Below are 17142 nucleotides of genomic sequence, written 5' to 3'. Positions count from 1 at the left end.
TAGACTGCAGAGTTACACCAATATCAAAAAGAAAATTTATAATATACCAAGTATAGTAGACTAAGCGCTTCCTATCTTTCAATTTAAATAAAACAAAGTGTATGTGAGATATCATTGATATTTTTTATTCGTTTGAAATGTCTATCGATGCCATGTATGGAATATATTTTCTTGAAAATGTTCGTCGCGGCTTTGCTAGGTGGCGCGCATCCGAAATGTTCAATTTTCCATGACTCTGGTTGTCTTTGAAGGTCGCTGTGATTTGTGGTTTATTCGCATAGACTTGCAACTTAAGAAAATTCCACAAGAAAAAGTCTTACGGGGTCAAATCGCGGTAGTCACTTCACATCCACTTGAGATGAGCATGTCTTCAAATCGCTCTTGCAGATTACCTAATGTGGCTGTGAGACACTTTACGCGTCGTGTTGAAACCACATGTCGTTGGTGTTTATATCATCCAACTCAGGTCAAAATAAGTTTCATCGACCTATAGAACTCACCATCACCCGACTGGTCAGCGTATTTCCCAAAGAAATATGGACCGATGATGACGCCAGCCCAACATCCACACCATGCAGTGACTTTTTCGGGATACATGTTGAACAATTTTGTTTTTTGACGTACGCATTCATCCAGAAATGAGCGAAGGGCGCGAAACGTTGCCCGAACAAAACACCCATTTTGAATAAAAAAAAATTAATATTTATTTCTATCGGGAACTATTGGAGATATTGTTACGAAATTTCACATGGTTGGTGCTGATATGTTTTCGATTTACGTTTGTTCCTTCTCTGCGCTAATGGGAACCAGTTAGCTAATGGGAACCAGTTAGCAGCCCCTCAAAGATGGTCACCTCTGGTATCATATTTTTTTTTAAAATTGCCGAAAATCCACTTATGATTTGAATTAGCTGAAATTTAAAATATAAGTAGTCCTTGAGAAGATCTTAAAAAAATACGATTTCATGTGTAGGTTATCTCTATTAGTTAAAGAAATTTATTAATTTATTTTTTTAATTTATCTCGATCTTTTTATGGTGTTTTAGAAATGGCGGGACCACGCCGTTCATGGCGATTTGCAAAACAAACTGAATAAACTACAGCCAATTCGACAGATGTATCTTCAACAATATGGCCGGTATCAACTGTAAAAGTTCGGAAGTCCCTATTGGAAAACACTTTACACTCCAAAACTCTTCTTCTTGACATACTTTTGGGACGGAATCTGATCGTATTCACTGATTCACTATGTGTAAATTCGGATTCATGATGTCTTTGAGGCTTTCTGAATGAATTAAATATTATTCCGGCTAATTGTCGGCTTTAAAATGGCAGCAAACTAAATAAGATATTATATGATTTCGAATAGAGATATTCTATTCTTTACCAACTGTTTTTTATTACCACTACGGCGCCTGGACTACGAATACCGAACACTTTGAAACTATCGGCGATACACTGGATATTGAGTGAAAATGATATGTAAATGACGATTGGATTGATGATAATCTGACGAAGAGTGGATTTAAGCTTCCAGACTAGAACATAGATGGTATTGCTGTCGGTAATAATATTTTTATCGATCTTTCTCAGAAATCGCACTATACGAGATGTTATAGATGGAATCTCATCAAACGAGTTCAAGATCAATTCAGGGGTACCGCAAGGCTCCGATCTTTCTCCAACTCTATTTCTTAGTTTTCTAAACGACCATCTACGTCAAACTTCCAACCCTATCTATTCTGTTGCAGATGACAGCAACATTTGTCATTCTTATTCATTCAGTTATCGACAAAGCCTGTCGGAGAATGGGGCTTGAAACAATACGTGAATGATTCCCTCAATCGGGACCCATCTCTGAATGGGGTCGTGCGAATAGGATCGCTTTCAACGCTCGCAAAACTCAGTTTTGCATGTTGCGAACGATAGACTATGTTGCTTCATCTGTATTTATGGATGGTGGAAATATTGTGGAATCAGACGCTCTTGATGTTCTCGGCATGAAAATACAATGTGATGTCCATTGGTCTCAACACATTTTTCAAGTGTCGAAAGAAGCATTCAAGTGTCTCGGATTTCTGAAACGGTGTAGGATTTACTTCACTCCATCTGATCTCCTCACTATTTACACCACCTATATCTGAACGGAAATGGAATACAACTCCCATGTATGGGCCGGTGCTTCAAAGTCTATTTTGGATCTTCTCGACCGCGTACAGGAGAGGGCGAGTTTGAATATTGGTGACAGTAGGTTATCTAACTCTATTGATTCACTGGAGCACCGACGCAATATGGGTTGTGTTTCACTGTTCTATAGTTACTATAATGGAATGTGTTCTGATGAAATTAGGGAACTTGTTCCTGATACCCAGATTTTTATGTAATACATGTTTTTCATCAAGAACACATCCCTTTGTGGTCGATTGGCCAGTGAACCGCACAACACACTACAGGGAATATTCGTTCTTTAGCCGTACTGTCCGTATGTGGAGCAAACTTCCCGCTCAAGTCTTTCCTGTCATTTTCAACGTCGGAAAGTTCAAATCGAATGTCCATAAAAACTACTCCCTCTTTCCTGCCTCCCATAGCCTATTTTCCTAGTTCCAACACAATGCTTTGAATGAGTTGGGGTCATCCCCTGAGTGCTGGTCCAAGAAGAAAAAAAACTAGATGAGTAAACGAATCGATTTGTTTCATATGGCCAAGGTTGTACCGAATTCGTTCGTCGAATTTATTACGATTACAAAAACTGATGATAGCAACATGGTAGCTGTGGTTGCAGGACAATGAAAATTTGGTACTCGTGCCTCAAAATGATTTCTGCAGAAGCTTCCATAATGAGGATTAGTCCATATTGTCGACACACATTTATGAGAAGGTGATTTTTGGAGAGTTTGAATGAAATGGCGTACATTAATATGGGGATGATAAATGTCTTTTTTAGGAGCAACTGCTGGTTCTGAGGATATCTCCATTCAGGTGTGTGATATCACGATCTCTCTAACTTTCTTTCTCTCGTATTTATATTTATGTGTCTTGTTCCACCTACCTAAGTCATTCAAGGTAAACTGATTATAGAATGGTGGAAATTATATCGATCGCATTCAATAATTTTCAAAACATTATTTTTTCCCAGTACTTCAGTTTATCCTAATGTAAAAATTCACAACTGTACACAAAGTACATGTTGCACTAAATGTTAGCTTTCCAATGTTTTTGTTGAAACATTTTTATTTTATTTGCTGAAATTAACATAAAACTCTTACTTAAAACAATCAAATCAGAACGATCAGTTTATTTTTGCCATCACAAAAAAAATATCTTGCGGTTGTTTATGTTCAAACATGAGAAAACCTTGTGGTACTTTTTTTGCTTCCTTTCATATTTTATTAAAAATTCAATCCCTTTTCACTTTGATACGAGTAGGAAATGTTGCAGTCATGTTGTAGTTTCATTTTTGGAATTGCAATATTGTGTTGTTTATTTATACGATTTTTTGTGGGTTTAAATAATAATTTATTTGTTTTTTGTTATTAGTTTTTGTAAACTGTCTTTATATTTTTGCAGTTATTTCATTTGGCAAAGCAAAAAAAAGGAAATAAAGTTTTGAGTTTTTGTGGTTTCCAAAGAGTTATGGTTGACATCTTAAATTGTTTTTGTATTTTGGGGATTTTTCGCTTAATTGAAAACATGCACTTCTTGGTTGAACAAAATTAAAGAATTTTAAATAAATTAGTATTTTGTTCTTTAATTATAAAAAAAATATACAACCTGGAAGTTCGCATAATTAAATGCTTGATTTCGATTAAGATCACTCTACTAATTATAAACCTAACGACATAATGGAACTTATTTCTGACAACCTTAAATAAATAGAAAACCTCATACGTTTAGCATTAAAGAGATCAGCTGGGACCACCAATTGGGTGATGAATTTCATTGTAAAGTTCAATTCTTACATATAACTTCAAACTCTTTACAAGTGTGATCGTAAAGACTTCTCAAATGAATCGCATCGAACCAAAAACTTAACAAATACATTGAACTTGATGCTAGCGTCACGTTATGGCAGTTATAGCGATTTATATGTAGCACCCTACAGTACCGCTATACAATTAAAAAATCATTGTACTTTTTACACTTACAAAAATTTGAATCATTATAACTCAAACATAATGAGGCATATTTCATTAGACACATTAATTTGTTATGAATTAAGAATTTTGAAAATACATTAATTAATTTATTAAACAGTCAATAACACTGTGCACGAAATTGCCACTTTTTTCTGTCAAGAAGGGCACCCACTGGGCCAAACTAATTCGGGCACGCTGAATTCAGTCGATATATATGGAGGAGGTTGCACAACATATATTTGCGTAACTCAAAAACGTTTTAGTTTCTTGAATAAACTGAAAAAACCAAAATTCCACCATAAAATTACCTTTAAGAAATGCTTAACATGTTTTTAATATTCGTAGTTGTTTTAGAAATATAAACTTTTTTTTGGCAACATTTTTGGTTTTTAAAACGGCATTAAAAATTGAAAAATGCATATACGCTCTTAGTTTCTTTCACACATATAGAAACAAGCCCTAAATGATTAAAATTTGCTAAAAAATAATTTTTTGTTTGCCAAAAAAATTTTAAATTTCTAAAATGACTGCGAAGATTAAAAACATAAAAAGCCTTTCTTAAAGGAAATTTTATTGCGGAATTTTGGTTTTTTCATTTTATTAAAAAAACAAAACTGTTTTTGAGTTACGCGAATATATGTTGTGCAACCTCCTCCTTGTTCGAAATAACGGTATATTTCGAAAATACGAGCTAACCTAAAAAAACGGCTAGCACCACTGAAATCAGCATACCCGAATTAGAGTAACCCACCAGGTGCCCCGCTTGACAGTTTTTTCAACTAGCACAGTGCAATCATTTTGTTTATTCGGAACCAAGGCAAATTGATTTGTTCTAGCAAATTGATAGTCTAGTATAAAAGAAGGTTTTGAAAAGTTGCCGAAAATATCGATGAGAAATACCAAGCATTTACATGTTTGATCCCTGCAACCATATGCTATTCCTAATATAAGCGTCAATCCCAAGAGAGAGTGTAGAATGATCGTTTTCCTAAGAACTTAGCACGTAGATCTCCTAGTAATAGACAAAAGTGAAAAATAGTCGTACGTTATTCATCATTATGACAGCTCCTGCAGTTGTGACAATTGTAGTCGAAGGAGGTAAAACCTTACGTCCACGTTTCAAACCATATAATTCTTGTGATCATGCAGGTAGGTTCACTCCCCCACCACACATTGTTTAGACGTAGACAATGGAATTCCTCATAGGAAGTGTATCTCAACACCTGACATCATGTCATCTGATGCTCCAGCCTGAAGAATACTGCACCTATTTGTGATCCAAAACGACATGCTTATCCCTAATTCGTGGATGAAGACACTTCCGTCAAATCGATTCCTTTTTTACGAGTCGACCGTGTAAATTGAGAGGTTCATCAGGGGAGAGTTCCTTCTCTAATCCCGTGCCGTTTTCGAAAAGTTTCCCGAGAAAGGTCTAGGAGTTTAATAATAATTGTGTTCCAGAAGATTCTGTATATTTCTAATAATATTGGTATGAGCATCCATGATTCCATGAGTCGATTCCGTAAAGCCAATTTCCTGGCCATTAGATCCACACAGATCCAGTTCAGTAGAGTATAATGTGAATTCGTTGGGCTCCTTTTATCAGGATTGCTTTATACCTTCTCAAAGTGTATGCAGTTTGAGACTCTGTCCATTGCATTTCATCATACAGATACCCCACAGAATAATATCGGTCTAATAATTATTTTTTTATACTATTACGAAATTGTACTTGAATTCAAATATAACGATTATAAAGGCTGATTTAAAGTTGCATAATGCTATTTGAAAGCAGTGACTCCCAAACTGTAACATATCTGTGGGCATTATTAACATTAAATAAAAGCTTTGAGTTGATCATTGATCGTAAGTATGGCAACGTTGAATGTTTGCTGCGACTCGTATAATCGAATTCGAATAAACGAGCCTTGACAGTTAAAGAACATTGTAGAAAGTTCACCAGAGATGGAGTGTACTCTAGGCTTCGAATATACGAGCTTTGACAGTTAAAGAACATTCTAGAGTGCAGTTTATCAGAGACGCTATTCGAATAAACATCAACTGAGTGCCTTAAAGTGTGATGTATTTTCCAGCGAATTCTTGTACATTATAAAGTGTGTATGTATTTCCGCGAATTTGAAAACGTGTATAAAAAACACTAAGCGACTATTTAATTCTGTTGTTGTACATTTTAAAGAGTTTAAAGAGTTTTTACAATTTTTAAACAACTAAACTGCTTTTTATTTGCAATCAAAAGTATCCGGTTTATTTAAAGGAAATAAACCAACGTTTTGAAAAGGTTAAAACGTAACAATACGTTTATTATATATTGTTCTTGCCTTTAATGTCCAGGTCTTACAATAAGTACTTAAATCTTATAACTAAACAATTATTATTCACTCAGTGGAGAATCATATTTGACAAATTAATCTCAATTTAGATGAGTGGTAAATCAGCTCTACGCAGCCTTGATCTGCCTTTAGTTGCTGTAGGTAGCCGGATGATGATGTAATTTCGACAAATAAGCTTCACGAGTTTTTCTAAATTCGTCCATGACCAAAGGCACATCTAAGTCTCTGTGGATATTCTCATTTTTTATGTACCATGGAACTCCCGTCATGGTTCTAAGAATTTTGGATTGCGACCTATTTATGAGATCTATACTTGTATAGCTTGCTGTTCCCCATAATTGGATTCCGTATGTCCAGATTGGTTTTAAGACAGTCTTATACAGGATGACTTTGCAGTTAAGGCTTAATTTTGATTGATGGTGGTTTAGCCAGTGCAAATTAGAAGATTTTAGTTTCATGTGGAGCTGCTTGGCTTCTATGTGCCGACGCCAAGTAAGGCGTTTATCTAAATGAATACCAAGGTATGTAACGTAATCAGACTGTGGGATGTTCACACTGTTTAGTGTCACTGGTGGACAACTTCCTCTCCTAAGTGAAAACGTTAAGTGTTTACTTTTGATTTCATTCACTTGTATTCTCCAATTTTTTAACCACGTCTCCACGTGCCTGAGATAATTATCTTGGTTTCTAGATGCTACATTTAATTCCATATGAGAACTATGAATTGTTAGGTTTCCAAAATAGTTTTCTATCCAGTGTGACACCCATATATTTTACGCTATCCGAGAGTCCAGTACAATACCGTTTAAACGTGGTAACGTGGAGATAGGAATATTGTATTTCTCTGAAAACAAAACAAGTTTACTTTTTTTCGTATTCTATCTCTGTCCGCTGTCGATGCTCGATCGATTTAGTATTTTGAGTCCTGCATCCATCCCTTGTTATATTATGCTCAAATGAATCCCTGAAACTGTCACCGCTACATCGTCCACATAGTTGACAGTTTTATAGTTCATAGAATTCAACTTCCTGAGCAGAAAATGGCTATATTCCACAGAAGTGGAGATAGTTCATTTCGGCAAGTCTAGAGATCGGAGTCGTTCTCATTTTAGATCGGATGATCCTATCCGAAGGTTCCTGATAAACGATTGTTACAGCCACAGATCATAAAAGACTAATCTTACAGTCGCAGTTGAAAGCTCTATTATATTAAGCTGTAGGGTATATAAGATTTCTTCAAATGTGTTTTTGTTTCCCAGTTTTTTTACAGAAGACATTAGAGCTGTTACTGCTGCTGCTGCCGGTGATGATGATGATGGTGGCACAGACATCATACAACATCAACATCTTCAATTACACATTACATGGAACATGTTCAAAAATTATGTTTAATTTTTTTTTTATTTGTTTCGTGTACGTTTTGGCGTTGTTTTGTTGTAGGTTTTTTCTTCTTTCTGTTTGTTCTCTTCAATTGTTGGTTTTATTGATGCAGACTCCAACGCATTAAGTGAAAACACATGAGTTAATTGTATTGTGTTGTGTTGCATATTGGTAATCGTATATTTATGAATGTTGCTTGCGACATATGTACATTAGAGTGCTCCAGGATTGTAAGAATGAATACACAAAAAAAACTTCAAGTTATTGGACATAATCTTCTGCCTTCTTAGAGTTGTTTGTTGCTTTGTTAAATCAAGTTCGGTAAAATATAAAATCTTGTTAATGTGAGTCGCATCGGATCTGAAGTTTTCTAGGATATTGACCTGCCTTAAATATATATCACTTAACATTAAATTATCAATAAATTTAAAACAATTATAATACTTAAAGCACAAAAGTTTGTCTGGGTTAGTTTACCCCTATGCCAACGCGATGTTAAAGTGACCAACCCTTTTGATATAATGTCAATTCAAGGGATTTGGGGAATACCCCAAGTTTCTGAATAAACTCAATAAGTTTAATCGCAAATGCATTACAATGGCGGAGATATTCTGCTTTCTCCTCTTTGTTCCCAACGTTTTCACTAGTGTATTCCTTTTAGATGGTATTTTTACTAATATCTGACTGGCTAGTAGGGTATTCATTCGACTAATGATCGTTCGATTAATCGAATAATTTCTTACGTATAATTATTCTAACAACTTAAAAATGGACATTTTCGAAAAACGAATAATTCGAACAATTTTATGTAGAATAATCGAATAAAACGAATAAATGTTCATATATGTATATTTAAATTTATTAAATTTCTTAAAATTTTTCATAATTTCAAATTTAAATGAGTAATAATGACTCAAAAAATTGCATTGTTTCTGAAATTCGACAAATAACTAAAGACAAAGGGACTTTGGATCACTGTTTGGATCACGATAGCTCCTTCTATTACTGTAAGAAGTTACAATTCTAAAAATAAATTTTTCAAAAATTTTTAACTTATGACTTGAACCAATGAAAATAAATGGTTCGGAATAAAATATTTGTTATTTAGCTGCAGAAATATTAGAAGAATCGCAATTAATAATCAAAATATTAATTTAGATTAAAGTGGAGTTGAATGTGATGGAGAATGTGATTTTGAAACGTTCGTCGAAAGTGATATTAAGGATGACATTTATAATGATAACGTTGAAATAGACAAAGGCCATGATCTTAAAATATATGTATATAAGTGATGTTATTAACCGCGTACGTAAGTGTTGCAAAATATTTAATAAATCGAATGACAAACACAAATATTGCAAACTAACTTTTTGTTGCAAGAAAAGCATGGAGTTCGTCTTATACATGATTTTGAGCATCTTTGTCTAACATGGTAATAAACTTTTTGCGTATTTGTAAATGCGTCAATCATGCACTTCCTGACTTCAAATTAGCCACGTTCACTGACAATGATATCAAACTTTGGACAGATTCTCTTTATTGTGTAATTCCCCAAGACCACTTTATTAAGCTAAGATTCTACAACGTTGATAGAGCTTGGGTTTAATACAATTTGTTATAAATAATTTAGAAATAGTGAATAATTAATTTACTAAAGAATTAGTTATTAATTTGAAACCCGAATTAATGAACGACATAAAAAAGTTCTTACTACGTTTATATTGTATTTGAATTCAGGATCATGCCGAACTAACTCAAATTTTTAAAAGCATAGCTCCAAAACGGAAACTAAAGGGTTTGCTAGTCAATTGTTTTGTAGATTGTTCGGAAGTTAATCTGATCAGAATATTTCTGTTGAAAATTTAATGATGGAATTTTGCCAATTTTTCACATCCCGATTCCCGGGTTTTTTGGTCGGGATTCCCGGAAAATAAAACCTGATGAAATTACAAAGAAAACAAGTTAGAACTCCATTTTTTTAAAGTGAAAAGTTTTTTTTTACAGTTTTTCGTTTATATCTCGGAAGTAATAGGTCGCTTAATATTATTATTTAGTTGGGGTTTAACGAATTGACATTTAACCGGTGCGAATTATTCCACAAAACTCTAGTAGAATAAAGGCCCCCACTTTTGATGGCGGCACACGCTTTGGTTTTTTCATGTATAGAATTGAATTTTACTTTGAAAGGAAACACAGCAATAGTTCTTGGTAACAATGACATCTTTATAATGAGTGTGTTTTCTGCAAAAAAAATCATTCTTTATTATAAAAATTCATAATTCTTCATTTTGTGAATGAACACCTTTGAATCTAATAATTTGGAAATTTTCATCTTTAAGCTTTCCGTCATTATATTTTTTAAAAATTATTTGTATTAACTTTTATATTTTGTAAATAACAAGGCATCAAATGAAGACTTTATGTATATGTAAATATAACATATAACAAAGGATCGAAGGAATTAATTCTTAATTCCATTTTCGTGATCAAAATAAATTTTATCCCTTAACGATTCAGTTAAATGTATTGAATTAATTCCTTTTACTAAAATAAAATTTGTTTCAATTCATTTTATAATGATTATAACACTAAGTTTTTATATGAAATTTTGCTATAATATTCATAATTCACAGTATTATTATATATTTCGGGAATAGCCGGGTACCCGGGAATGTAGAGAAACATTTTCCCGTTTCCCGGGAATCAAAAAAGGTCGGGAAATTAAAAACCCTACTAACCACTAATATTGTCTGGTCAGGTTAATTTCCATATAACTTTTACTTAAAAGTGACTTTAAAAATAATCTTGTATTTATAACAAACTAGTTGACCGCCCGGTAGCTAGTTACTGATGTTAGTTCTTCAAGTTTTTCCAAAAATATCTCTTATTTAGAAAAATGAGAAGTGAAAAGGAGACAGTATATTAAAAATTTCTGATTTTTTAAATTTACATACATGAACCATTTCATTTTTATATATATAGATAGATAACATATACCAATTTAAATGTTTATTAGTGGTCGAAAGTGTAGTCAGTTCGAAAATGATTTTGGATTGCACTATTTGGTAGCGGTTTGGTAGTCATATGACTGTCCTATTGTGGCTGTTATAAGGAAATAATCATATAGTAGTCGGAGGGTGGGTTGTTTCCAATAAATCGGTTATTGTTCTGTCTCTATCTAACTAATAGGTGAGTTCCCTGAGAATGACTCAACTACTAAGAACATACTATTAGACTGGCTCTCAGTAGCTAGTAGCTGTCCTTGAAACTGACTATTAGGAGAAAATCGGCCTAGTACACGTACATGCTAACATAACCAGCTAGTCAACAGTTGGGTAAATAGAAATGTACTGACTCCATGTAACCTATGCGTTGACTACTATCAGGCATTATCTTTGTAATCTATGTAGGGTCAATTGACTTCCCTCTAGGACACGAAATTGTTATTCAGCAACCAGTGGTGACACTAAATAATAAGTAAAATCACTAGTTAAGGACAGTTACCACAAACATTCGCAATTTTATTTATTTGGATCAGTCTATTGTTTGAATGCAACTTTGGACGTCAGTAGTTTTACGAAACTCAACAGTATGTCCTCTATCGTGTGCCATTTGTGTGTGTTTGAGCATTGGTTCACCACACCCCTTGAATTTTAAGGCATTAAGTTTTTCTTTTTCTTTTAATTTTTATTTCTGTTTCTTGTAGTCGGATTCAAGTTCATAAAAAATCATGAGTCTGTGTTTTTATTTCGATTTTTGTTTTGTTTTTATTTCAATACTTCATTCAAATATAAAACTTGAAGGCACGTTTCATTAGTTATTGCTTCTGCTGATGTTGCCATTGAATGCAGTTGTTGTTTTTTTGTTGTATGTACTTCATAGTGTTGCGTCGTTGTTTGCTGCGGCAAGTTCTTCTTATGAGCAATACTGTGCACACATAATAGTGGATTTACTTGAGCTCTATTCCCACTGCCAGTGTTGTAATATGCTATTAATAAAGAGTATAACACATCATGATTTACCAATTCTAATATTCGGTTACCAGATATGAAATCGTCAAAAACAGTATATCGAAAGTATTTAGTTAAAAAATAAGTACATACGCTAAAAAAGGTATTTTTGCGTACTTTTTGAGGGTAAACAAGTAAGAGAGCTATATTCGGCTGTGCCGAATCTTTTATACCCTTCACCAAATTTTACTTCCAAATAGAAATTTTAAATATTTTTAGGTAAACAAAATTTATTTTTTCGAATTATTATTTTAAATTTAATTTTTTTTTTTAAATTTTAAAAAAAAGTTTTTGGTTTTTTAATTTGTTTTTGGTGAAAAAAAAATTCGGGTTAAAAAATATTTTTTCCGATTTCGACCCATTGTATGTCCAACTTATTACGGTCTTACATACGTCGTTGCAAAGGTCTTTGAAATATCTATCATTAGATATCCATATTAAGACGATTTTGCATATCCGAAATTATGCTTGAGCGGTATAAAAGAAAATCATGAAATAATTACAATAACCCGAAGCGTAAGAGATCACATGTGAAGCCCGACCAACCCGGGCCATATATCCATGGCGCTGAGTTAATTCTCTGTATTTGGTGGGAGCAAAAAGGTCCTATCTATTATGAGCTGCTGAAATCTGACCAGACCATCACAGGGAACCTGTACCAAATGCAAGTGATTCATTTAAAGCGAGCATTGACCAGAATATGCGGCCAGACATGAAACCGTAATATTCCATTATGATAACACATGTTGCAATACATGTTAAAAAGTATTTAGAATGAAGTGGTTGGGATGTTTTGCCTCACCCGCTTTATAGCACTGACTGTGCTCCGTCCGCTTACTATTTGTTTCGATTGATGTAGACCGCTCACTCTAGAGATACACTTCAATTTGGAATACAGTATCCGATATTGGATTGATTCATTGTTGACCTCAAAAGATGAGTAGTTCTTTTAACTCGGTATCCATATGTTGCCAGAAAGATGGGAAAATGTCATAGCTAACAATGGACAATACTTTATATTGTACAAATGCATTTTTAAGTCATACTCCCAACATTAACACCCTACACCACCATAGTGGGGAGGCGCTCCAACACAATTGAAAATCAAAAAATTGCCTATTTTTCATATGGTCATTAAACAGCCTTATACTTTTTAAATTTAGTTTATGTTGAATATAAATATTTTTATGTATTGTTAGGTCAATATAATTATATCCAATAATTAAAAAATAAACACACTTTTATTTGAAAAACTAAATTCATATTTCATACGTTTTACAACCCACATATGCCGAAGCGGGTATTTTTATACCCAATCCACAAAATCGTACTTGTAGCTCAGGAAAGTGGGCCTAATCATTGGGTTATTTTTCTTACTGATAGAGGACATCCAAGGCTACTAGACATAAGGAGGGCATTGGGGACTTCCACTCCCCCCGTTTTTAGTCATATCTCCGTAATTAGTAATATCTCCCATATAGACCCGCTTCCGAAAATCACTTTAACGTGCATAAATCGCTTAAAAATGTTGGTAAACACACAAAATTCAACATAGTTAACTTTAATATGCACATAAATCACACGACCTAATTTCATGGTGATTGGTCCATAATTGGTCATAGCTCCCATGTAAGGCCCGCTTCCGAAAATCACTCACGAATATAAATTATTGATATTTTAAAAGAAAAATGTTTTTGCTCATTTACTTGGTGTAGGGTATTAATGGCGGGCTTGACCGACCATACTTTCTTACTTGTTTTTAATAATTTTCGACAAACCTAAAAAATTCGCAAGCGTTGAAAAATGTTGCATGCCATACTTTGAGATCCACATCCCATCTCTTGAGGGATGTGAGGATCAGCGAGTTAGAATTGTCAGAATTATTTCCAAAATATTTTTATTTTGTCCCACAGTGCTTAGCAGCGACTATTTGTATTCTATTTCAATCGGATGAGTTTCATATATTTTGATCTGTGCGTTACGTAGTGTTTCTGAGTAAAGAGTGTTTCGTTTTTCATTGCTAGTGTGAACGCAATTTAAGCCTGTTTTATCGTTGTCGTAGCTTTGTTTGGTTTTCATTTTCCAGCCATCGGTTTAATGCAAACGTCAAAAACAATAAAAATCCGACATTGGCGTTGTCAGCATTTGAGTTCTGCTCTGTTCTGTTCTTTTCATTTTATTTTGGCTTTTTTTTATATGCATTATTATTATGGTTATTGTTTTCATTTATATTTTTGTCGCTCGTATTGTGTTCGAATTTTATTTTATTTTTAATATTTGCTTGTGGAAACGCTTTAACACTTACGTTTAGCTAACTAGTTCAATTCAAGCACGATTAAGGATTTCTTAAACATTCAAAATGGGGCCATTTAAATTGATGCAACTAAGGGTTAAAATTGGAACCATAGAGAATTATACATAGAGACGAGACACTCCGATTTGGCAAACAAAAATACAACAAATAATGTTTCTGATACAACAACAAAATACATTGTCTAGCAGGTATTTTGTTGTTGCAAGAGATAGGTTTTTGACAACGGACTTAGGTTTTTGACAATTCCGTTTCGTCTCTATGTTACCCTATGATTGGAACTTTGTAATAAGAGAAATATTAATTTTTATTGGACCATGGACGCCACATCAGTCAAATCGGATAGTCTTTAAGACTGAGGGCTGCAGGTTCATTTCCTTCAAATATAGTATTTTTGGAGTTAAAGATATATATTTTTATTTACTAGTACTATTGGTTTAAATTCTTCAGAAATCAGCCTTTTTATTTTAGAAAACAGGGTCTCTCAGATTTTCAAATTTGAGATTCTCTGATTTTCTCTATATATCTTCAAGCTAGTTAACAACCAGTCCTTTAAATTTCTTTCCTTAAAAGAGAATCATACTTGCAATTGTAATGATGTCACACGCACATTATAAACATACAATTGCGGTTGCAAGAACTCTTCTGCAATGCAACCAAGAAGCACTTGAACGCACAAAGAAAATTTAAAGAAGAATGACGACGACAAAAAAACGGCACATTTTGTACGTTTTGTAGGTCGAACATTTGGACGGATCTAGATGTATGATTGCGTACGGCCACGAAACTGTATGAATTGTAAAATTTTAAACAAAAACTAAGTAAATACAAATAAATAAAGAAATAAAAAAGAAACGCATACTTAATGCAACAAAAAAGCGACTTTGCAAATACATAAATGCAGCTTAAAATAAGTCGCATTAAAATGTACATTGTTTTTCTGCAGTAATTTTGTGGCTTTTTTTTTTGTTAGTCTTCGGTTTATGTCAATAAATTAGTTCATTAGTAAATACAAGAATAAACATTCAACATACAACATATTTGTTTTTGTGTTAAATTTTTTTGTAGTCACTTATTTACACTCAAAGTTATGTTTTTAGTAAAAACAAAGGCGGTTTATTCGATCCTTAGTAAACAAAAAAAGAACACAACACGATCAAAGTCTATCGGTCAATTTCTTTGACTATATTTCTTGCACTTACTAATGAGTGTTCAGAATAAATATTTTTGTAGACCATCAATGTATTTTAATTTGTCAGATATACAAAAAATAATTTGAGTGATATGGAATTGATCAAAGTACATGATGAATCACTATGTGCGGAAGTCGTTAGAAAAAGAAAGAAAAAATTTACATTGTAAAAACTAAAGCTAAATAAATATCAATCCATTATTGGATTACCTTCACCTTGGATTTAAATTCGTCTGCAAGGGCACCATTTAGGGATCCTAGGCGGATAAGTTGGCGAATCTTTCATGACAAGCTTCGTATTGGGATGGCTTTCAACTCCACGTGAACTGCCTAAATGGTGGACTAAGAAATTTCGCGTTCAAAGGTCGACGGTTAGGAAATCATTTAATAGGGCGAAGCTCACTGGATTACAAGGAGACTGGAACAACTATAAGGTGTGCTTCAATAAGTACAAGGGAGATCTGAAAAGAGCAAAGCGGAGTTCATAAAGGAATTACTGTGAATCCGTTGATAGCGTCAGAGAATTGTCAAGGTTTCGTCGAATTTTATCCAAAGACCCAATGGTCATAGGGTATATTCAAAGAGATGACAATTCATGGACGGCATCCAGCTCGGAAACATTCTCCCTGCTCATGGAAATGCACTTTCCTGGTTGTGAAGACGACCAGGGGGTTAATATGCCTGAGTGTATTAGTCACGACTCTAAACAAATTGAGGAAATAATCACTAGGGAAAAACTAGCCCGGGCGGTGAACACTTTCGATCCGTATAAATCACCGGGTCTGGATGGAGTATTTCCGGCGATGCTATGTAATATCCCGGATACAGTGCTATTTCTTTTGGCAGATATCTTCAAGAGTTGTCTCAGTAGAAGCTATCTGCCTAGAAGGTGGAGGGAGGTCAAGATTGTCTTCATACCAGCAACTCGAAACCAAAATATTTCAGACCTATTAGCCTAACGTCTTTTCATCTGAAGACATTAGAACGACTGATAGATCTACATCTAAGGAGCAATATAGCTACTCACCTCATTAGCAACGCTCAACATGCCTACCTCAAGGGTAAGTCTGTTGAGAGTGCGCTTCATGAGGTGGTATACAGCACAGTCTGAAGCATAGGGAATATACTTTATGTGCGTTTCTGGATATAGAAGGCGCCTTTAATAACATAAGGATATATGCAATTAGAGACTCGTTAGTAAAACTTAGGGTTAACGACTTCCTGGTGAGTTGGATAATCTTAATGCTGGAAAGTAGGATTATCAACTCAACCCTAGGGGACGATGTGATCAGAAGATGTGTCACCAGGGACACAATACAAGGTGAAGCTCTTTCTCCTCTTCTGTGGCTACTGGCGGTAAACTCTATTCTTAAAATCTTTGAATCTAAGGGTAGGAAGATAGTCGCCTATGCAGATGACTGATCAATGGAAAGTTTCTCTCCACTATCAGTGACATCATGCAGGAATTGCTTGGCGATCTCTTGTCCTGAGCAAAAACTAACGGGTTGGGTGTACACCCATCAAAAACAGAATTGGTGTTATTTAGCAGGAAATATAAGATGGTGAGCTTCAATTTGCCGAAACTAGATGCTTTGAGCTGAGTTTATCAGGGGGAGCCTAGTATTTAGGAACCTTCCTTGACAGTAAATTGTCATGGAAGATAAATACTCAGGAAAGATTAAAGAAGTACCTTAATGCTGACTATACATGCAGTAACTCAATTGGCAAAAAATTGGGGCTTGCGACCAAGTATGGTTAACTTA

Source organism: Calliphora vicina, chromosome 3 (assembly GCF_958450345.1).
Source record: "Calliphora vicina chromosome 3, idCalVici1.1, whole genome shotgun sequence".
Classification (NCBI taxonomy): Eukaryota; Metazoa; Arthropoda; class Insecta; order Diptera; family Calliphoridae; genus Calliphora; species Calliphora vicina.
Note: the sequence above shows the minus strand (reverse complement) of the source record.